The 22,140-nt window shown below is 44.3% G+C and overlaps 1 protein-coding gene across 10 annotated transcripts in view; it reads left to right on the top strand.

The window, feature by feature from the left end:
* Positions 1–22,140, top strand: part of ARHGEF9 (Cdc42 guanine nucleotide exchange factor 9) — a 230,413-nt gene that overhangs the window by 27,369 nt on the left and 180,904 nt on the right. Inside the window, exon 1 of one of the 10 annotated variants that reach the window (XM_057538873.1) lies at positions 11,842–11,859. The exons of 8 other annotated variants lie outside the window; for them this stretch is intronic. The gene's annotated coding sequence lies outside the window, so the exon portion shown is untranslated. Of the gene's footprint in view, positions 1–11,841; positions 11,860–18,248; positions 18,320–22,140 lie in introns of those variants that run through there. One more of the 10 variants, XM_057538867.1, reaches the window with a different exon arrangement.

The following is a 22,140-nucleotide window of genomic DNA, read 5'->3' as shown; positions in this document are numbered from 1 at the left end:
CTTCATCTTCCCCCTTCTAAAACTTTCCTACCTCCCCTGATACAGCCTCCTCTCTTTCCCCCACCATCCCTGCTGTAAGTGGGTTAGAAGGAAGAGGGCTTTTCCTCTCTGATGTGTCCCAACTATTCCTGACCAAGTTCCTTGTTCCCTTTCCTCCTCTCTGACTCCTTTGTAGAGGATAACTTTTTGCTACCAGCTCAGGAATTTTGGCTCCCAGCTCCCCACTAGGGGATTCAAGAAAATGTCCTCAACCAGTATCCTAGCAACTCCTGCATCACTCAGCTCCTGCTGAGCTCCAGAGCCCACACTTTAAATGTCCAGGCACCAACGCCTTTGGAGCAAGGGGGGGAGCTGGCAAGCAGGACTTGAAGAGGTGCTTTTGGGGAGAGGACAAATAGAGAGCAAGATCCTCATTGCCTGCAAATGCCTAGAAAACATATCCACAGATGGTATACAGAGCTTAGCTGCATCCCAGCCATGGGATTGTTTATTGGAAGGCTCCTGGGTTCAAATCCCTCTATAGTCACCGCCTTCTCCTTAAGATTAAATGAGCCATTTCACAGCCTAGCTTTAGTGCAAGGAGGTCTGCAGGCCCTGAAAAATATTTTTGTCTACCATGCCTTTTGGCTGACACAGGGAGGTGGTGAAGGGGTAGGTGGTGGGAACAAACTGAGCAGTGCTTTACCCCCCATTGAGACAGCCTCTATCTGTCAGAACCTGTAACATCTGCCTCTGCACTGTGCCCCAGTTTTGTTTGTGGCTAGAGAACCCTGCCCAGCCCAGCTGCAGTGTGGAATTTGCTTTTTCTTTTTTGTTTTATTTTTGTTGTTGTTGTTTCTATGTTGCTGGTCTCTGAATAGTTTCCAGCTGAGATGGCTCGGCAAATTGGAGAGGCCAGTTTGATTATTGGTTTGGTGAACAGGCTTGGGCCCTGACTCAGATTTTCTCATCCACTTGTATGTTTGTGTGTGTGTGTGTGTGATTAAGTTGCTAGGGACTTGAGGGATCCCAGTGAGCCTTTGGGTGAGGTGCTCTTCTGCCCTATGGTGAGGCCTAGACTGAGAGTGCTTGGCTGTGATCAGAGGAAACACTCTGGCAGTTGCAGGGATGCTGCCAAAGCATGTCCTCCTTCTTGCCTCTGTTTGCCATCTTGGCCTCTGCTCTCCTTGGCCTGTGGAGTACTTGCTCTGGACAGAGACATGATTGGGAATTGAGCCTGTTCTCCAAAAATAACTGCCTCCTCAGAAGACCTCCCACAGACCATCTGGATTCAGTCCCAGTGGCTTTGCCCCAAGAAGTGGGATGGAGGTGGGGAATCTTAGACTCTCGAGCTCTTATTTCTAGCTCTGCAACTTGTTTAGGCCAACTGAGTCTCTGGCTTTCCTGGAATCCTTGATCAAAGTTTAGCTCTTTTCATGTCTACCCAGAGTATTTCCTGTCATTAGGTGGGTATAGATACTCAAGAGTATTTGGCATGGTGCTTTGCCCTGGCACCAAAGTACTGAGTGGAAAAACTAGAAGGGGGGAGGGCCTAGTGGAGAGAGAAGACTCAGGAAACAGTCCAGTAATGACAATACTAATAATCCCTTGTCAGTGCATGGGCCTATAGGGTTTACAGAGCAATTCCGTATCTTTTCTAATTTTGAGCATCACATCAGCTTTGTGAAGTGGATAGGGCTAATTGTTATTCCTGGTTTTACAGATGAGAGAAGTAAAAGAGAGATTGGTGGGATGGGAGAGTGGGTCTGCCTTTCAAATGGAGAGTGGGAGAGAGTCAGAGTTGATCATTCCCAGCTAGTGTGAAGCTGAATGGAGTCAGGTGGAAGGGGAAGAGTGTGAGTCACCCCTGAAGTCATACTAGCTTCCTCAGCTACTTGCTTTCAATTTTAGTGCTTTTTCATACCTTTCATGTATATAGCAGTTTGGCACAGAATTCTTTATTCAATAAAATGTTGCCTTTTAATCTTGAATATACATCAAAGAGTTCCCTTTAGTCTTATGAAAACTCACTATTTGGGATCTTCAAGGAGAAAGGCAGTGTGAATTGGTGAAGTCTAAAATACAGAATATTTTGAAGGAACTACAGTTTTCATACAATTGTCCTTCCTTTTAAAGAACTCTAATTTTTCTATATATATTTTTTAAATGTGCTGCCCAGAACTGATCATGCTACTCCAGGTGCCACCTGATCAGGATCAAGTACAAAGGGACTTTGATCTGTCTGTGAAATATTTAATATTGCAGTCTTCTACTGGTTCTCAATCCTCAGTGAACATACAGATCAGCTGGAGAGTTTTTAAGTACCCATGCCAAGTCTCCACTCTGGGAGATTCTGATTTAATTATCATGGGATTGGTCCGAGGCAGCTTTTTTTTTTTTTTTTTAATTAAATGTAAGGCTCCCAAGGTGATTCAAACATGTAGCCAGGGTTAAGAGCCTTTTGGGCTGTAGGCACAAAGCCTTTGCTGTCTAGTCCAGTCCTCTGTGCTGTTGTGAAATTGGCCTTTTGAACCAAACTTATTGAATTTTGTTTGGTTGATCCATTACTCTAGCCTTTTATGGTTTTTTTAAAATTTTGCTTCATTGTGCCAAAACGTAGCAGTTCCTTCTAGCATTGCATCAGTTAAACTTATTTTTTTGGTTGGTCTATTCTAGCTTTTGGCATTTTACATTTTTTCCCCTTAATGCCATGAAACAGATTAGCAGTCTTCTAGCATTGCATCATTTGAAAACTGAATAAGTATCATCCAAGTTGTTGATTCAAAGAAATGTTTAATATAATGGGGTTAATGCTAGCTCCTCTGGCAACTTACCAGAGCTGCCTCTTGGAGTTGGAGCTGGTTAAGTTTTGTGTATATCTGGTCAGCCAGTGCAGAATCCACTGGGTGCTACCATCATCTATCCTGTCAGCATGTTAATGAGGATAATGCGGCATGATGGATTTGTTGTATGCTTTGTGGACATCAAGATGTATGCTAGTTTCATAGCAATCATCTACCAAGGCGATGACCCTATCGAAAAAAGGAATATGAGTCACTTGGCATCTTACCCCTGGTAAATCCTGTTGCAGGCTCCAGGGTTCCCTAATTTTTTTCAGTACCCCCAAACCATATGTTTCCTAATTGAGTCCAGAATTTGCCTGAGGGTCAGTGCCACAACTGTAAGTTTTGTGTACCACTTTCTTTGCCCCTCTTTGGAAAAGCGGGACATCATAGATTTAGCTTTAAAAGAATATATTTGGTTATGTGTATAGCTGATTCACTTTTTTATAAAGCAGAAACTAACACATCATTGTAAAGCAATTATACTCCAATAAAGATGTTAAAAAAAAGAATATATTTGGTTTTCAAACAGTTTAGGAAACTCTTTGTGTTTCTCTTGGTTGGCTGAATTGTTTCCATTTACACAGTGGTTCTCAGCCCTGGTTGCACATTGGAATCACCTGGGGAGTTAACAAGACTAACAACAATTCCTAGAATCTCTGGGGGAGATCTGATTGAGTTGGTCATGGTGAGGCCCTGGCATCAATATTTTTTTAAAAGCTCCCTGAGGTGACAGGAATGTTCAGCCAGGGATGAGGGTGACTGCTATGTTCAAAGGAAATGTCAGCTCAGCCTGAATCTGGCTTATCACACACATGAATAGGCAGGCTTCACAGATGGTGAGATTTTATTCTAGGATTGTGGGGGCCTTGATGAATTCTAGGGGCTTGTGCCCACCTTAAAAAGGAGGACTCAACCCTAGAGAGTGAGTAGTCTGAGGACCTATTTGGATTTTAAATTATCAGCTGTGAGATGGTTTGAACCTTTCAGGAAAATAGTTAGTCCCTATGCATTTTCTATAATAGTGCAGAAGATTCTGTTCATTTGCTGGGTGACCTTGGTCAAATTACCTCTCCCCTCTGAAATTCGGTTTCCTCATCTGTAAAATAAGGTCAGGTGGATTAGATAGCTTCAAAGATTTCTTCCAGCTTTAATGATCTGTGCTTACTTTGTGATTAATACTAATGATCAAAATGATTAAGCATATTATTCAAAACCAGTAGGTAATCCAAAGATCTCTTATAGCAGGTTTGGAATGCACAGGGTGATTTTAGGGGGTAATAGACTTGCCTTCCTAATTATATTTAGCTTAGGTTTCTTCTAGGACAACTGAACTGTAGGTTGTATTCATTGAGCACACACTGGTTGCCCACAAGGAAGGGAGCCCTACAGTGAACTGAGTGTCAGGGGGATGCTGCTATGGGATTTAGTATTTGTTGTTAAAGAGACATATTGCATGGATAATTGAGAATTGCCTCTTATAGATAAATACCAGCCTCATAGCTCTGGGAAAGCCTAGGAGGCAAGGGGCAGGCTGCTTTGACACCCCAGAACCCCTTCCTGCAGAATTTTAAGTAGCCATTCATTTAATTAATACTACTACTAAAGTTAATAAGAATTTAAATGAATAAAGTTTCCTAGTTATTTCATTGGCTTTTCCCCCAAATCTGGAAGTAGTTGAGGAAACTGATGCACAGTGAGATTAAGTGACTTACTCAAGGTCACACATTCAGAAAGTGGTAATTCCTGGCCTAGAACCCAGGCCTCTTGACAGCATATCTTTGCAGTTCTTCCAGAGTAACCTGCATAGTGGACTCTGTGGTCAGAATGTGGTCATGACTCTGAGAATTGAAAAGCCGCCACTGACATAGAGCAGAACTCAAGAGGAAACTTTGAAGAAAGGAACAAAGGGAAAACCTGGTGGAAAAGGAGACATTAAGGGAGGGATTTGTCTGAGGCCAGTTCTTTCTTGTTCTTATCAGTCTTCTGTGCTAGTTTCAGGCCCCTGACAAGAACTGGGCATTTGGTCTTTGAGCATCAAGGTTGAGAGTTAGTAGTAGTGAAGAGGGGAAATTATGCATGCATGACAGAAAGACAGCATATGGAAGGCAGATCTTTAGCAGGAGAAAAAAATGGCCTTGGGCCCCCTAAGAGCAAGCTGTGGCTCTGTACCTACCTTGCTCCCAGAACTTGATCAAAACCCTTCCCCACTAGGCCTCTGTTTCCATGTCACTAAAATGAGGAGTAGATTTAGTAGAAGAATCATGTTCTTAAATGAAATTTGAGCCAGAAGCTTCTCTATAAAACCTGAAAAAGCAGAACTTGTCTGGTTGAAATGGGCCTGGGACAGAAGTGGCGGACAGAGTCTAGAGTTCCAGACTTGCAAGTGCAGACCTTATTCATTAGGGGAATTAGAATTAGAAGAGTGGGGAAGGATCTGCCCAGCTCAGCCAGATTTCTTGGAAGATAGGACAACTTTGGATGTAGGAGGCGGGGTGGGGGGTTGTCTTTCATTTATGTGGCCAGGATTCACATAGAGAATCACATAGGGGCAGAGATTAGAGTACTTTGGAGATCTGCATGCCTCTCCCCTTCCTGTTTTACAAGTGAGAAAATTAAGGCACTGAAGGGGAAAGGGACTTATCCAAGGTTGCAGTGATGGGTCTGGGTTCCTGAGTCATCAAATCAGGCCCTTGCCCCCTATAACCTGCTACCTCTGCTATAGGGTTCTGGCTCTATGCTCTCTTGGCTGTATCAGAGACCTGAATGCCCTCTCAGGTTTGGTTGGAGAGAGAGAGCTGACAGAGAGGCTGGGAGAACAAGAGTATTATGTAACCTCCTAAAGGGGAACAGGCCTGTCAGAGTCCTTAGGGTGCCAGGCAGTCAGATGGAGGTGGGGGGAGCACAGAATCTCCTGCAGACTACATCAGTTCTTCTGAGGCAAGGAGCCCTGGATGCAACACCGTGTTGCTCAGCCATCCACCCTCGGGGTCCAGAGGAGGCTAGCACTGTGCGTCCATAGTCAGCTCTGGGAATAGTTCTGGCAGCTCTCATCTCTCTGTCTGCCTGCCTTCATTAGAGGAGAGAAAGGATGCACCTCCGTGCCCAGCTGGCTGCAGGAAGGATGTGCTAAGAGCCCACCCCCACCCCCTCAGAGTGTGGTGCCTAAAGGCAGCATCTACTTTTAGCTGTACCTCCCACAGCCTCTCCTCTGCCCACTCTCTTCCTTCCTCCTCCCTCTGTGAACCCTGCTGGTTGGCAGGAGGGCTGGGCAGTGGGTGCTTTGGCACTGGGAAAGAGGCATGGTGGAGCCAGGCATCCCTAGGAGAGGCTTTGATAGAGCTGGCATGGTGGGAAGTCTCAGAACTGGCAAAATGATGAGACTCCTTCGTGTTTAGGGCCTAAAGGGAGTGGAGGGATTTATTAATTTCCTTTGGACCTTGTAGCCACCTGAGGTGCTTGTCTTGAGAATCCAGATTGAACTGCATAGGAGGGCTCAGGAAGATTTATTGGATAAAACATGCATAGACACTTTCTCTACTTGGATTTAGAGAAAAGCAACTGGGGCTAGTGGATGCTCGCTTGATTCTTGACTCTCTCTCTCTCTCTCTCTCTCTCTCTCTCTCTCTCTCTCTCGAACATTGTCTTAAACTTTTCAGTGGGTTTTGCACATTGTCTCACTTGATCTTCTCTCTGGCCCTGTGAAGTAGGTAAAACTGGGATTACCTGCATTTTACAGATGAGAAAAATGAGGCTCAAGGATGTATCTTCATATATTGCCTGATCTGGGCTCAAGCTCTGGAAGTTACAGTGCCATTTAAAGTCATTCCAGACAGCTGTATCTTCTAGAAAAGGGGTGTTACAGCTGTCTTGAGTCCAATTCCCTCATTTTGGAGGCTAGGGAACTAGGCTCAGAATGAGAAAGGGCTCACCCAAGGAAACAGCATAGTGAAGAGGGGAAATTATGCATGCATGACAGAGAGACAGCATATGGAAGGCAGGTCTTTAGCAGGAGAAAAAAATGGCCTTGGGCCCCCTAAGAGCAAGCTGTGGCTCTGTACCTACCTTGCTCCCAGAACTTGATCAAAACCCTTCCCCACTAGGCCTCTGTTTCCATGTCACAGTATGTTTGAAGCAGTACTGGAGCTAGAGCATTGCCTTGCAAGGATGTGAGTTCCTGGACCCATGAGACTTGCAAGCTGCTCTTGTCTTTCAGGGATGGTAAGAGAAATCTATATGGTGTGATAGAAAGCAAAGGATCACTGAACTAGTTGTCTGTCGTTGTTTACCTCTGTGACCTTGGGCAAATCACTTAGCCTCTCTGAGTTGGTTTTCTTTTCTGTTAATTGAGGCTGATAATCCCTGAGAACTTTCTGAGGCTGAAATCTCTGGGTGACTGCTGTAGTGGAGGGGTCTGACACTTGGTAGGCTCTCTGGAAAGGATTTGTTAGTGAAAAGCTTACACATGAATAAAGAGGGGCCGCAAATATGAACTTAGTTGCTGAGTGACCTTGAACAAATCCCATTGTCTTTGTGCCTCATTTCTCTCTGTTACAACATCGAGGCCTCTTTTACTTTCCTCCCTTGGAAGGATAGAATCCCTATGTCCCAGCCCATGTCTTGGGTCATTGGTGGGAAGCTGGGATATTTTTTCTTTATAAGAAGCTTTCTTTTATCTACCCCTAGCTCCACCCATCCCGCCACCTGGCCACACATGGTGCTATGAATACCAAACTAGCTTTCTTTCTCCCTATCTCCTGCAAAGATAAAAGAGGAATGTGGAAGAAAGCCAAAGTTAATTGTGTTTTTATTTAGTGCCTTCTCAAGTCCATCAACCCAGAATCACCTAGGCACTTGGAAATTAAAAACCAATTCTTTGCTCCCAGGTCCTTAGCTAGAATTTGTGATGAGCATTACTGGATTTCATGATATGATTAAGAGTTATGTTAGAAATCACAGGCTCTGGACAAATGACCTAATTAGAACAAATCTGCACTTTTCACCTTTATCTGTATTGTTTTGTTTGGAAAATTCTCATTGCCCCGGGGACAGGGCAAGAAGATAAAGACTATTGTATAGTTTTTTGTTCCTGCCACATTTGTCTTTTCTCACAATTCTGTGAGGTGAGCAAGGCCAGGATTCTTCCCATTTTATGGCTAAGTAAATTGAAACTATCAGTGTTTCCTCTTAAAAGCAGTGGTGTACTAGAAAGAGCACAGCATATATAGTTAGCTGTTATCAACCCACCCATACCAAATGGTCTTGGGCAAGGAGTTCATTCTAAAGATGCCTTCTGCACTTTGTTTCTATCTATGTCTTGTTATAAAAGTTAATCAAGATAGCAGAGAAAACTAGGCAGATGTCACTATATAACTCTGGCTAGGTTGGCATTGAACCACTAATAGGCAGCTCAGGTACATCTATTTGACCTATGATAAGTCCACCCACATATCATCCAGGGATGCATGAGAGGCCTTGCCAAATGCAGAAGAGTGGCCCTAGATCCTGTGGCCCTTCGTGCCCTGTTTGGAGGTTTTCTCTTTGTAGATTTATCTGGTCGTGCCTTGAGCCTAAAAGCTGGCTTAGTACCATCACTAGTTCCCACAGTCATCCCAAAGGATGGGGAAGGAATGCTTTGGGTAAACCCCATCTCATTTTGCCTGAGCTTTAGTGAAGATTGTATGCCTTTAGGACTTTATCCCTTTTACTCCAGGTGGCTCAGGACACTGGAAAAATGAGTGTGAAATGACAAATGTAGGGAGACAACCAGTAGCTTGTCCAGGGCTAGAGGGGGCCTAGCTAGAACGAGACAGCTGTAGGTGCTAATCCATATGCATATATCTGTGCACTGTCTTTTTATAGTGGTGGTAGTGGTGGTGGGAGGGACCAGTGTTAGTCCATGGTGCTTAAACTGAGAAAGTCACTGGATGAGAATGAGGAAGAACCCATAAGCCCACTCCCTTACAGTACTGCTTGGGAACCTGCTGTCTGGGGAGAGTCAAGGACTTGCCCAAAGTCGCATAGTTGGTCCTTGATCCTTGTCTTGTCTCTCTGTTCAACTCTTGGCTGCTAGACCTCATATTTTTGAGGCCTCTTGGATAAATGGAGTGATGGCTAATCCTCTTGGGGAACGCACCTATGAACACCATATTCAGAAACTGACAGATGAAATTCAAACCCATGTCCTCTGACCTGCTTAGGAGCAGATTAATCCAAGTGTCTTAGAGGACACCTGTGAAAAACAAATTGTGCAGGAGGAAAATTAGTTCAGTCTTGCTGTCTATCCATGCCCTCTACCCATACCCACATGTACACACACACACTATAGGTCACATGTTATGCACACACTCAGATATATGTTGAGTATATTTGGGATACACACGGGACACACATGTGGGGTATGCTTTCACATTGACACACTTGGAGCACACACATTCAGTTAACCATAGGGCACACTCACTTGCACACACTTGGCACAGGTAGGGTACATATATACAGACACATGTGAGGCATGCTTATGCAAATTTGTGTGTGGACACACATGGATACATATAAAACATAACTGTACACTCACATGTAGGGCACACTGAGATGCATACTCAGATATACTTCTACCCCAAAGCACACACTCCTAAGGACTTGCGTGGACAAACAACTCTCCCACCTTGAGACACATTTGAACACACCTATGGGACACACTCACATGCCCCACACATCCCTATGGGACACCCTCTGATGCAGAACACATTCTACCCCTAAGGCCAGCCAGCTGTCTCAGTCTTCCAAGTGGGCAAAACAGGGCACTGGCCCCATCTGGTGGGCCTCTATCACTTTTCTCTGCATCTTTATCCCTGAAATCAGGCTTCAGAGGGCAGTGAGCTCAGGAATAAAATGGATACTCAAGGTGGCATGTGTTATAGCAGGCTCCACCAGTCAAACAAAACTTAGAACTGAGCCCTGAGATGTTAACAGGCAGATGGAGAAGATAAATTGACACTGATCAATGCAGAAAGCTTGAGCCTGCTCCTCTATCCTCCAATGTAGTTACAAACCATTAGGGAATGATATGATTGTGAAGTGATATCCTAGAAAACCTAAAGTAACTGAATATTAAAGTTTGTTTTTCTTGGGAATGAAGTAACAACTTGGACCAGAGTAAGTATATCTAAATTGTGAGTTGGAGGGTGTGAGGGGAAGTAGTAGGATGCATAAACGGGGGCAGAGGCTCAGCCTCTCCTTGGTCAGTGGTGGTAGGAGAAAACAGCCACATGCTTAATGACCACAGCCCTGCCCCTAGGCACACCAGCTTAGGCCATCTGACCCCACTAATGAGGGCTATTTTTAGAGTATCTTAAGCTAGAAACCAGGTCGGGGTGTCCTGGGGAGCCCGTTCTGGCCCTTAGTACCAAAGGCTGGAGCTGGAAGAGGGGGCCCTAGACTGGGTCTGGGTGAAGGGTGGGAAGCAGTGAGACAGGTGGCCAGAGTATGCCAGGTCTGCCTGGAGCAGCAGCCTCAGAGCCCCAGTGGATTACTGTTGACTGTGACAGCCTCATATCTGTTTCTGAACTTTGGACTTGAGATCAAGAAACACAAATTTCAGTTGCTATTCTGCCACTTAGGGTATGTCTCAGTCAGGTTCCCTTCCTCTGTCTGAGTCTTATTTGGTCTATAGGTAAAATTGTCAGTATTGTCTCTCAGACGCCGACAAGGCTCAGAGTTGAGAAAATGCTTTGCAGATGTATATGTTCTTCACCAACAGATCTGTACTTAACCTATCCCTAAGCTGGTCTCGATGCATGCCAACTACTGAGCCTGACTTACAGAGTAGCAGTAGAAAAAAAGGCCTAAAAGGGGGCCACGGAGAGGCAACCTCATGATGTCAGGTTGGTCAGAGTCATTCTTGGATCACCCTCACTCATACAGATGCTTTTCGGTGCCAGGTCAATCCTTTCCCAGAACACATGTTTGCAACATTTAGGTGGTCATATAGCTTTGGCTCCTCAGGAACTCTATGTAGGGAAAGTGGGGAGCATCAGAAATAGGGTCTCCTTCCTAAACTAGAAAAGGCAATCTCAGATGGTCTGTACCTGCCACCTGCCAGAGGAAGTAACCTCGAGTGCCAGTACTGGCTCTGATAAAGTGTCTTATTCTAAGTTCTGTGCCCAGGGCCATTTCACCTGCTTTGTTGAAGGGGGTGGGTAGGGAACTAGACTATGTAGCACAAGTTCAGATTTCTCCTCATCCCATAAATTGTGGGCAAATTCCTTCTGAGTCTGTTTTCTGGTCTGTAAAATGGGCTTAACTGTTAAGTTTCAGGATTGTGGGGTGCAAGAATTCATGGTGACAAAGTGTGTGAAAAGTGCCTTGTAAAATGTTGAACATGTTTTACTACTGTTAAGAGTTCATCCAGGGTGTGATTACAGGTACTTTGGAGGTAATCTAGGAGCTTATCTTCAGTCTATTTCTCAACTCCTTACCCCTACCCTTTTTAAAGTAGTAATTGTCTCCATTTTGCTGATGGGTATACTGAGTCTCAGAGAAGGAAGGACCAGCCTGAAGATACAGGATTAGGTAGTGGTGGATTCAGGTCTAGAAGCCATGCCTTCAGATTATATTCAGTGTTCTTTCTATGGCCCCAAGCTACCACCCAATGAATTCCAGTGCTAAAAGGAAGCTGCTGGTGGCAACTTAACATATGTTAAAAATTTAGCTTTGTCTCTGACACGTAGCAAGGAAGGGGGGCTCTCTGGGGCCCAGCCTTCCCCAGAAGTGTCCTGCTTGCCCACGAGAGGCACACTGACTGACCTGTCATCCCTTCCACAGCAGCTCATGTCCTACTTGTCTCTTGCATATTGGAAGCAGTGAAGCGTTGGAGAAGATGCTTAGCTGTTGTGAGAGGGAATTGTGCTGCCCATTTAATTCACTTCAGGAGGATCCCTGAAGGCACTTGATCTACCTTGGCCACCCCCACCTCCTCACAGCTTCCTGGATACAGAAGCCCTGTGTGACTGACCTGCCTAAGGGGTTGGGCCTAAAGGTATCTGAAGAAATAATGTTTAAGGGCCTTGATCTGTGGAATATTTTGCCGACTCTTGAGAGATGATAGTGGAAATCCAAAAACCAAAGCTGGGAGGGTCCTTTGAGACCATCTGGGCTGACTCTCACCTGGCCTTGATGTGGACATTAAAATCCAGCTAGGCTGACTTTTTCTCCCTTAGTGTGCTCTTCCTTGTACACCACAGACTCGCAAGCTAGGCCGTATTTCCTAGAGCCTTTCTAGCTTGTTTATTTTTGCTTTCTCAGCCTGGGAGAAGGGTGGGTAGGTACAATGAGACACAGTGGTGAGAGGAAGGAGATGGAAGAGTCTGTGGAGCTCAGGCCTTGGGGAAGAAGGCCTTTTGTGTCTTTTATCATCTGTCCTGCTGCTAATACATTATTTTCCTGTAACTCACAGACTGGCTGTGGGAGCCTAACCCAAACTGTTGCTATTTTCACTTGTGCTGCTAAAATCTGTATAATGACTACAGTATTGGCCTTTCTGGGGGATTGGACAAGCAATGTCAAGGGTAAGGAAACTGGAAGAAAAAAGGAGAGAGACACCTTCTGTTCTTCAAGTTTGAGAAACCAGAGAGGTGAATAGGGAACGGTTAGTCGCCAAAGCCCTGCCAAGAAGCAGCCACACAGTTTCTTCAGCTCTCTTGACCCTAGATACCTCATTTAAAAATTACTTTATTTTTGAAAAGGAAATACATTCACATGGTTCAAAAGGTACAAGAGGGTACACAGTGAAAAGTCTCATTCTAGCCCTGCCCTCCAGCCACTTGGCTTCTTCTGCAGAGGCCATCAGTGAGTCCTTCCAGAGAAATGTTCTATGGATATATAAACATATATGAATATATTCTTTTTTCTCTTTTTTATGGTAATATACACACTGTTCTATACCTCGCTATACCTTGAAGGTTCTGTGATCCTGTAGGAGCATGAGGATATGCTGTGGAGAACAGAGGTTAAGAGCCCTGGTTCTAGAGCAAAACTACTTGGGTTTTGCTTCTGGCCCTGTGTGACCTTCAGCAATCACTTCATCTTTCTGTACTATGGTTTTCTCATTTTTAAAATGGGGATCAAACAAGTTAGTATATGTAAAAACTTAGATTTGTCTCTGACACACACTAAGTACTCAGTAAATGATAGCCATTTTTATTATTAGAAAAATATTGGACTGTGAGTCAGAAGATTTGGGTTCTCTTTTGGCCTCTGCTCCTGCGTTACCTGAGGGACTTCCTTTGTCCAATCCTGTTTCTTCATCTTTAAAACAAGGTCTCATCCCTACTCTTCTTACTTCCCAGAGTTGCTGGGAGGATCTAGTGAGCTCATGAATGTGAATTGAATATGACAGCAACCTAGAACTATATTGTGTTTAGCACATGGTAGGGGTGCTGCTTACTCTTTTCTGGAAGCTACTTTAGGTGGCTTGAACCCAGTGGCCTGAACCGCATGGAGAAAGCAGTATTCTTCCTTCTGGCAGTGGAACCCAAAGGCCGTTCCTGTACTAGAGCTCTATTCTGGGTAGAGGTAGCCCATGGCAAAAATTTGAAATAGTCAAGTTTTGTCTTCTGACCTTTCTTATCCCACCCCCTCCCTCTTCTGCCTTCCTTGTTTCCATGTCTCCTTCAACTTCCCTCTGTCTCTTGACAAAACCTGCTTTTAGAAGCAAGGCAGCAGCATCTGTCAAAGACAACCCCAACTTTCCATTTGAGATAACCTAGTCCAACTAGCTCAGGGAGGAGTTATATCTGCTTAAGTTCAATACTGCAAGTCAGCAATCAAGCCAAGCCTGGAGCCCATTCTTCCCATCCCACTTTTTTCACTAGTATTTTCATTTTAGTATAAATTTGAAATTTAGATTCCTTAGCAAAGACATTTGGTGATAAAGGAGATACTGGAAGTGTCTTCACCTAGCCTTCATACTGAGGTGTTCTTACCCCTTCATTTCCAGGGAGGGTCAGATTTGTTTGGGGCCCTGAGAGGAGGGTGAGGCAGGTGCTGGATGTAGTATTCAAAGGGTGACATCTGTAGAGCAGAGGGAGGAAAGAGCACCAGAAAATGTCTAAAACTGATTTCCAAAATGAAGCTCATGGAGAAAATATTAGAAGTTCTTTATATATTAAATAGTTAATCTCATCATTTAATTTCTATTTTCTGTGGAGATTTTTTATAAAACACATACTACATTAGTAGCATTTAGATACTTGGGTAGGTGTTTATTTTTTTTTACCAATTGACAATTTTTAATCAAAACAATTGACAACTGTCCTTCTAAAAGACTGTAGGCTTGGTTTCTAATCTTGGCTCTGCTGCTGACTAACTTGACACATTAGGTAACTTCCTCTTACTAGAGCCTCAGTTTTCTTTTCTTTTTTTTTTTTTTAAATGTCAATTTCTTATTAATTAATTTATTTATTTTTATATTAATTTTTGGCTGTGTTGGGTCTTCGTTTCTGTGCGAGGGCTTTCTCTAGTTGTGGCAAGCGGGGGCCACTCTTCATCGCGGTGCGCAGGCCTCTCACTATCGCGGCCTCTCTTGTTGCGGAGCACAGGCTCCAGACGCGCCAGCTCAGTAGTTGTGGCTCACGGGCCTAGTTGCTCCGCGGCATGTGGGATCTTCCCAGACCAGGGCTCGAACCCGTGTCCCCTGTATTGGCAGGCAGATTCTCAACCACTGCGCCACCAGGGAAGCCCCAGAGCCTCAGTTTTCTTATCTGTAAAATGTTGGACTGAACTAGGTGTGCTAGCTCTTGGGAGTCTCCAATCCTGGCCTTCTCTGAGTATAATAATCTACTCTTTCAGGCTTTTGAGCCCGAGACAGAGTCAAGAAGAGTTGGTTCAAGCCCTAGCATCTTACTGGATGCTTTATCCCTCAGTCAGCTTCCCTGGGTCCCTTCCCTTCTTCACTCCCACCTCCTCCACCTAGCCCAGACAAGCAGAGGATCTCTTATATAAGCCTACCTGACCTACTTGAAGTTCTTTTGTTATAAGCACAATCACTTTTCCTGCAGACACAGACCGGATGCTATCCTTCCTGGGCCCTAAGGGTGGGTCTGATTGTGCTTCTCATGTGTCCTCTTTGGCAGCCTAGGTTTAGATGTTGCATCCCTCTTTCCATAGTCTTTAAGGACACAGTCTGAAGGGGAGCCAGCTCAGCTAATTTGAGTCCCCTGAGGACTGATCTAGTGAATGCTCACTGACCACTCCTGCTCATCCACCATTTGTCATGTCTGCTGGGAACCCAGGACTGTGCTAGACTTTGTCAGGAGAAACATGACCCACCCCTGAACAGGAAATGCTCCTGATAAGGACCAGAAACACTGCTAAATGCCTTGGCCAATGTCTTTTCTCTTGCAGGGAGCAAAGGAGAAGAGGGAAATCAATAAGCTATTGGAAACCATCTTTCACTTTCTGATGGACTGTTTAAATGCAGATTTCTCTTTTGGGCCATAAGGACTCCCCAGGAGACAATTACATTCTCCTTGGAATGCCTGCCAAGGCTAGAGCCTTTGCAAGCCTGTGTCCTGGGTGGGCATGCTCAGTAGACTTCAAGGTGGTTTAAGTTGATTGAAATCTATTTATTTTTCCTCTCACTTCTCCAGATATAGGAGCAGGTCACAGTGCACCTTACAGTGCACCTTACTAAATGCTGTTCCTGTTCTCACAACCTTAGACCAGATGGCCACATTTAATACAACATTAGAACTATTAGTTCCAACCTATCTCCTCCTCTGCTCCTCCCCCCACCTACAGTCCTCCTTCCCCTACAAGATTTTAACACGACATCTGTCAAATGGATAAAAAATTACTTTCCCTTCTTCTCTCTGCCTTGCCCACCCACCCTCTGGCTGTGGTGTTGATGAGTATAGAACTATACATGTGGGAGGCATGGAGGACAGATTCTTCATGTAGTTCTAGCCCCCTCCTCCTACCCTTCTGTAAACCTAGAGGAGCCCCACCCCCACCCCTTGGAGGAACGCCAAGGCTGGCCTTCAAGTCACAGTCCAGAAAAATTTAAGGCTCCCAGGGCTGGCCTCTGTGTAACCACATAAAGAAATTCAAGAACCCAGGTGCAGTGCCCAAGATGGGTCTAGGTCACCTCAGGCATTTGGGGCTTTTTGAGCCCTCTGCCTATCCCCTAGGCTTGCCCTGGCCATCTTTCAAGGTATGAAGGCAACAAGAGACCCAAATGGGTGGCTGGAACTTAGCACCCACAGCAAGTCCAAGAAGGGCATGATGCCCAGAGCAGGAATATTTTGGAGATAAGGCCCAGTCTGGTTCAAGGCAGAGACAGACTGGGGTCAGAGTAACCTCCAGCTTGGGATGAATTGCTTCTGACTCAACTCATGGAGAGAGCATTGCTGAGTCAATTTTTTTTGCTAATAATTTGTCTCTTAAAATATTGGGAGCTGACTTGGGTAGATTGAACACAGCTCTAAGAAATTGTTTCTAGATTGTAGTGTAGAGAGATGCTGCAAGTATTTTCCATTAGGGCCATTGGGGGCCTCAGTGTTGAAGGTCAGGATGGGAGTGGGATTGGGTGTGCAGGTGCAGGTAGTCTCTTGAGGCAGACTGGGAAAATCCTCCTAGACAAACTATTATAATTCCTTAGCCTGCCTGGAAGCTGACACAAGAAGGAGAAGCCAGGAGACAGAGTTTCAGAGATTCTGGTTTCTTCTGAATGGTCCAGTGCAGTAACAGGAAATTCTTGTACTTCAAACTCTGGCTCTAGAAAGTTTAAAAGACTCTTGGTCTCAGTATGATATATGATTTAGAATCACTTGGGCTGCTTGTTAAAAATGCTGGGGTGATTCTGAGCAGAGGGTCTGGGGACCACAAATCGAGAAACTGGTGTAATGAATCAGAGGCACCTGAATAGTACCAAAAAAATCCAAAACAGCTTGACAGTAACTTTTATTCCCAAGATGCTTTGAAGGTGCAAGCTGATGCTTATCAGGTTGAGAACTATTCTGGTATGGGAGACTTCTCCAGCCAACAGTATCATGGTTGGTGGTCTGGAAACATTTCTTCTCTCTGATCTGTGCAATACTTGGCCCAGTTGGCTGCATTTTCTCTAAAGGACTTATTCCTTCAACAAGACCAAACTCTTAACATCATGAACTTTGGGGCAGCAGCTGGGTCTTACTTCAGAAACTCCTGGGCCCATTAGGTTGAGCTAGTGGCTGAAGTTTCATACCAGAAAAGTCCATTGCTAAGGTCTACACCAAACAAGCAACTTCCCTTACCTCATATGTTTGGTCACTGTTATAGCTGAGATCACTTTGTAACTTCTTTTGGAAGAGGTTTAGAAAGAGGTGTTATCCTTTGTTATTAGTCTGTGATGAATGAGAAAATGTCCTGGATGGCTTCATATCTTAAGATGCTTGCCTGGGTTTCCCAAGCTTTTAGGGGCTGACAGGTGTGAGTTGGCTTGTGACATATTGGCCTCTGGATGAGGTGGTCTGTCTTGCTCTTGCTGAGCGACCTGCATCTACGATCACCTTTCAAATCAAGCCAGCCTAGCTGGGGTTCGTGTCTCCCAGGTGTGGCTGAAGCCAACCTTCATTTTATTAAAATGAAAAATGGATGGTACAATGGGATATTGAAGAAAGCCAATGCCTAATGACTCACAAATCACATGCCCAAACTAGGAAAAAGATGATCATATCATGAAAAGTGACAGTATTTGCATACTTCCTTTCAGTACATTTAGAGCCATCATCACTTAAATGCATTAATTATTCTGCTCAGAAATGAAATTATTTAGTTATGGGTGATAGCAATACCCTGATTAAAGCTGAAACTAGCTAAGTGTGAACTATTAAGTCATAGGGAAAAAAAAAGCAATCCTTATGATTTTTTTTTTAATTCATGTTGTTTTTTCTTACCTGACATCTCTTCTTCTTTCCCTGATGACCACTGAGCATCTGCGAAGATCTTCAGCAAAAACCAGCCCACCCCAGAAGCCACCTGGTCATACATCCTACCAGCAATGTATTGGCCTATAGGCCACCTGGTACATGTTATGCAAACAATTTCTTTGGCCCCATAGAATATTCTGCAACCTGAACAGAAATGCTCACTTTGTTGCTGTGTTCTTCCTCTGAGCTTGCCTGGTTTTAGGGCTCTGGTCATAGAACTTTAGAGGCTAAAATCAATGTTGTTCATTATAAATTATGCAGATGTTTTAGATTTACTGTTCACAAGTGTACACTCTGGAGAATAACACCTTGGTTGATAACTTGAATAACTCCACATTGTCTAATATCTTCTTCTTATCCTAGGTAGAAATTAGTGAAAGAGTCAAGGGAGAGAAAATACAGGATGGAGTCATCAGGGACAGGATTAAAGAGCAGGTGGGCCAAGATCCTACGGCAAGGAAGAGGCAGCATAGCTCCAGTGTCCCTACACTTAACCATGGCCAAAGGAATGGCTGAATCAGAGGCACAGAGGTAGGAGCTATCTGCCTGCAAGAGACTCAGTTTGACTAGAGTGGAAGGTCCCTGCCAGGTTCAAGACAAGGATTGGATCCATAGATGGGGCTAGATTAAGGAGAACTTTGAGAGATTGACAGTAGAGAGTTATTGAGGCTTCTTGAGCATGGATAGTGGCACCAGCAAAGAAGTTTTGAGAAGTACAATTATTGAGTAGCTTGAGGAGGAAAGAGACCTGTGAGTAGCAGGAAGGCCAGTTGGGAGGCAACTTGAGGTGATAAGGGCCAGACCTAGAATAAGGCATTGAAAAAGAAGATAAAAGGTTATATCTGAGAGAGATACATGTAGAAGAAACAGCACACCCAGAAAAGTTATCAGAAATAGGAAAAATGAGGAAGGAGGGGAATGAGGCCTTATTATGAGTTTTACATATGTTTTATTGGAGGCAGTAGCAGGCCCCCAGAGAAATGTGGAACAGGTAGTGGGAAATATGGAACTGGAGGTACTAAGAGCTGATGTCATGAGAAAGATGATTTATCTGAGGAGCTACATGGAGAGAACAAAGAGTAAATGTCCCCATTGACTTTTGAATAGGGCAGTCAAGGGCTAAAGTGGGAAACCCATTCCTCAGTTTTCCCACCCAGTCTGACTGGCCTGTGCTTTAGTGTGTCACTAACAATGCTTGAGTGACTTATATTCAAGAAGGGACTAGTCAGTGCCAAGTTCTCATTTTCCTGAGTAGAGAGCAAAGAAAGCATACTGTCAAGCACAAAGATGGGTGAGAAGAAATAAGCTGCAATAATGAAATTCCTGTCCTCTGCAAAGCTCAAGTGTTACCCTCAATAGAAAGCTAGGGCTGGAAAGGACTTGAGAAGTCATCTATTTGATTCAAGTCTGTAACCTGATGGATAAAGAAACTGAGACAGGTAAATGGACCTATCCAAGATGATTCAATGAGTTACTGGCAGAGCTTCCTCCAGTAGCCAGTCTTTTGGTACCTCCCCGCTGTTGTTGGAACAGTCTGGTTTACACCTTTCCAGAAGTGGGTGAGATTGTTGTCCTTGAACACTTTGGGCAAGATAACCAGAGTCTTTGTTTACAAGGCCATATGAAAAGGACATCTAGTTTATTCAGGAGAGAGAATAAAATCCCAGCCTATTTTAGATGTGCTTAAAGGGAACAAAGGAAGGATTCTTGCCCTTGTCCATGCCTAGCTGTTGAGGGAGGGGACCTTCTGAGAGGATGGGGGCAGGTACCAACTGAGAAAACCTTATAGAAAGGCAAAACTCCTTCATACCCCTCCTTGTCCCCTTGTGAAGCTTCTCAAAAGGCAGGCCTGGCTCAGCTACTTTCATGGCAACTGGAACATATGCTATTCTGAACAACACTTTTTTTTAACCTTTCCCTCTTCTGCTTCTTGCCATTAAAATTCTAGTATTTCTGGCAGCCACCCAGGCTAATTAAACAACTATTTTGGGGGTGGTATTGCTCAGCTAGAGGGCAAGAATATGAAGGGGAAGGCAAGTGGTACAGCTCTGGAAAACTGGTGAGGGCTTTATTTCTGTGTTGGCAAGGCCTGGTATTGGGAATGCTCCTTACATGACCCAAAATACCCATTCTCAGACATACCAACCACTGAGGAATGCCTCCTAGACAGGCAGGGAGCCCGACCTGTGGGGGTGGCATGGGGATCCTTGGGAGAATGAGGCATCAGGATAGGCACGGGTAAAGCCTAGGCTAGAAAGATTCTCTAGGGCAGTGGTACACCAAGTATGATCCCTGAACCAGCATCGTAGGCATCCCCTGGGAACATGTCTGAAATGCAAGTTCTCAAGCCCCACTTCAGACCTACTGAATAAGAGACTCATGGGGCCTAGCAATCTGTGTTTTAACAAGCTTTCTAGAGGATTGAGAACTACTGCTTTAGATCATTCACAGGGTGGGCTGGTCTCCTTGGAGAGAGAAACCAGCTGGGAGAACTCTCTCCCTGCTATCTTGGCAGGTAGCGTTGGGGATTGGCAAAAACAAACCTATACAATAAGCTCAACTAGAGATTCAAATCTGCTCTACCACCTACTAACTGGGTAACTGTGGGCTACTTGGTAATAGCACAGGTTATCTTCAGTAAAAATGGGGATGTTAATGCTTACCTTGGAGAGCCATAGAGACTAAGATGACAAAAGAAAGTCTCTTACCCAATGCCTGGCATATGTTTTCAACAAGTGTAAGTTTCTCTTCCTCCCTCCTTCCCTTTCTTTCTCCCTGTTTTACTTCCTTCCTCCCTTCTTCCTTGCCTTCTTTCCTTCCTCCTGAAAGGGCCCACTGGACACTCCAAGTTAACTGTAGGCACATTCCTCATTGTTGATCAGAGACCAGCCTGAGAGATCAAACTCCCAATGCCTACAGGGTATAGTGATCATATTTCCAGGTTAAAAGTCAGGGCACATGGGTCTGATAACAGATGTGTCTATTTGTAGGACAATGGGATAGAATATTTGAAATTAGAATTCCTGGGAAATATAGTTAGAAGGAAATTGGATATCATTCCTTCTTTAAGAATTATATCAGTATTATGACTCTTCCCCCTCTTTATCTTCTTATTCATGTCCAAAAGTGTCTTTGGTTTGGGGATGCAGAACACTGTATGTCCCACTCACTGGTAAGTCTGAGCAAGAACCAACCTATATTTAGTCCTGTACTCGAAATGCCCTGAGGATTGGAAATTATTTTAGAAGTCACATCAGCACTGTCCCAAGGCCAAGAGCTATTTGGGTACCTTGCTGGAGTAACCCAGTACCACCTCCTGGCTTTATGTTGGGCTTGCAAGATGAAGAAGTTGGGATAGTTGGGAAATTAGGGATTTGAGGGGGGGGATAAACTAGTTATAAACAAGAAATAAAGAACTTAAGCCTTGATATAGCCACTCCCAAATGGACTTTTCTTGGCTTTCTTCCTCTTATAGGTAACTCTGTACTATTTGATAATTTGATCAGCTCCTGCTACTCGAAACTCTTGGCCTTGATTTTTATGAGATTGCACCCCTTGGTATCCTAAGTGTGTTCTGACAGCTCCATTTTGGTTTGTTTCTCTGGCTCCTCTTCTCTTCCTTGCCTCCCATTATTATTTTCCTACTTTTCTGGCCTTCTTTCTTAGCACTTTCTTCCAGGGCAAACTTCCTTGGTTTCTACAATTTCTTCTGGGCCATTGACTCCCAAACCTGTATAACTATCTCCCCTGATCTCTCTTGAACTTCAAATCTACCTGCATGTCCTGCTGGCCCCCAACATTCAGCATATTAAAGAGAAAACTTGTCATCTCTTCTCCCCCTCCAAAACCAGCATTTCCTCATAACTTACCCTCATGCCTTAATGATCACACTTAAGATTGAACTCCCTCTACCAAATCAACTTTGACCTCCTCCTTTTCCTCAAAGGAGATCTAAATACCTTCAAACATGTCTCCAGTCCACCTTTCTAGCTGCCCTTCAATCCCACTCTTCCCAGCCCTTTCCAAACTCCACTACCTATTTACCATCAAATTTCCCATAGCCTTCACCTTTGAGACTTTACTCTGCCTCACATGCCTTTCTTGTTCCCTACTCTGTAACAATCCTACCCATTCTTTAAGGCCTATTTCAGTGCCCCATAAAACTGTTTTATTAGAGTCCAATAGCCACACATGATCCTTCCTCTGAAGTCTTGTACTAGGCCAGAGTATACCAGGCACTGTATGAGGCACTATACATCCAGAATTCAGTTCACCTTCTCTACAATTCTGCCTGTGAGGGAGGTATTAATATCCCCATTTTGCATATGAAGAAACTGAAACCAAGGGTTGTA

This window comes from Balaenoptera acutorostrata, chromosome X (genome assembly GCF_949987535.1).
Source record: "Balaenoptera acutorostrata chromosome X, mBalAcu1.1, whole genome shotgun sequence".
In the NCBI taxonomy this organism is placed as follows: domain Eukaryota; kingdom Metazoa; phylum Chordata; class Mammalia; order Artiodactyla; family Balaenopteridae; genus Balaenoptera; species Balaenoptera acutorostrata.
The sequence above is the reverse complement of the archived record's forward strand: the minus strand, read 5'-3'. Positions and strand labels throughout refer to the sequence as shown.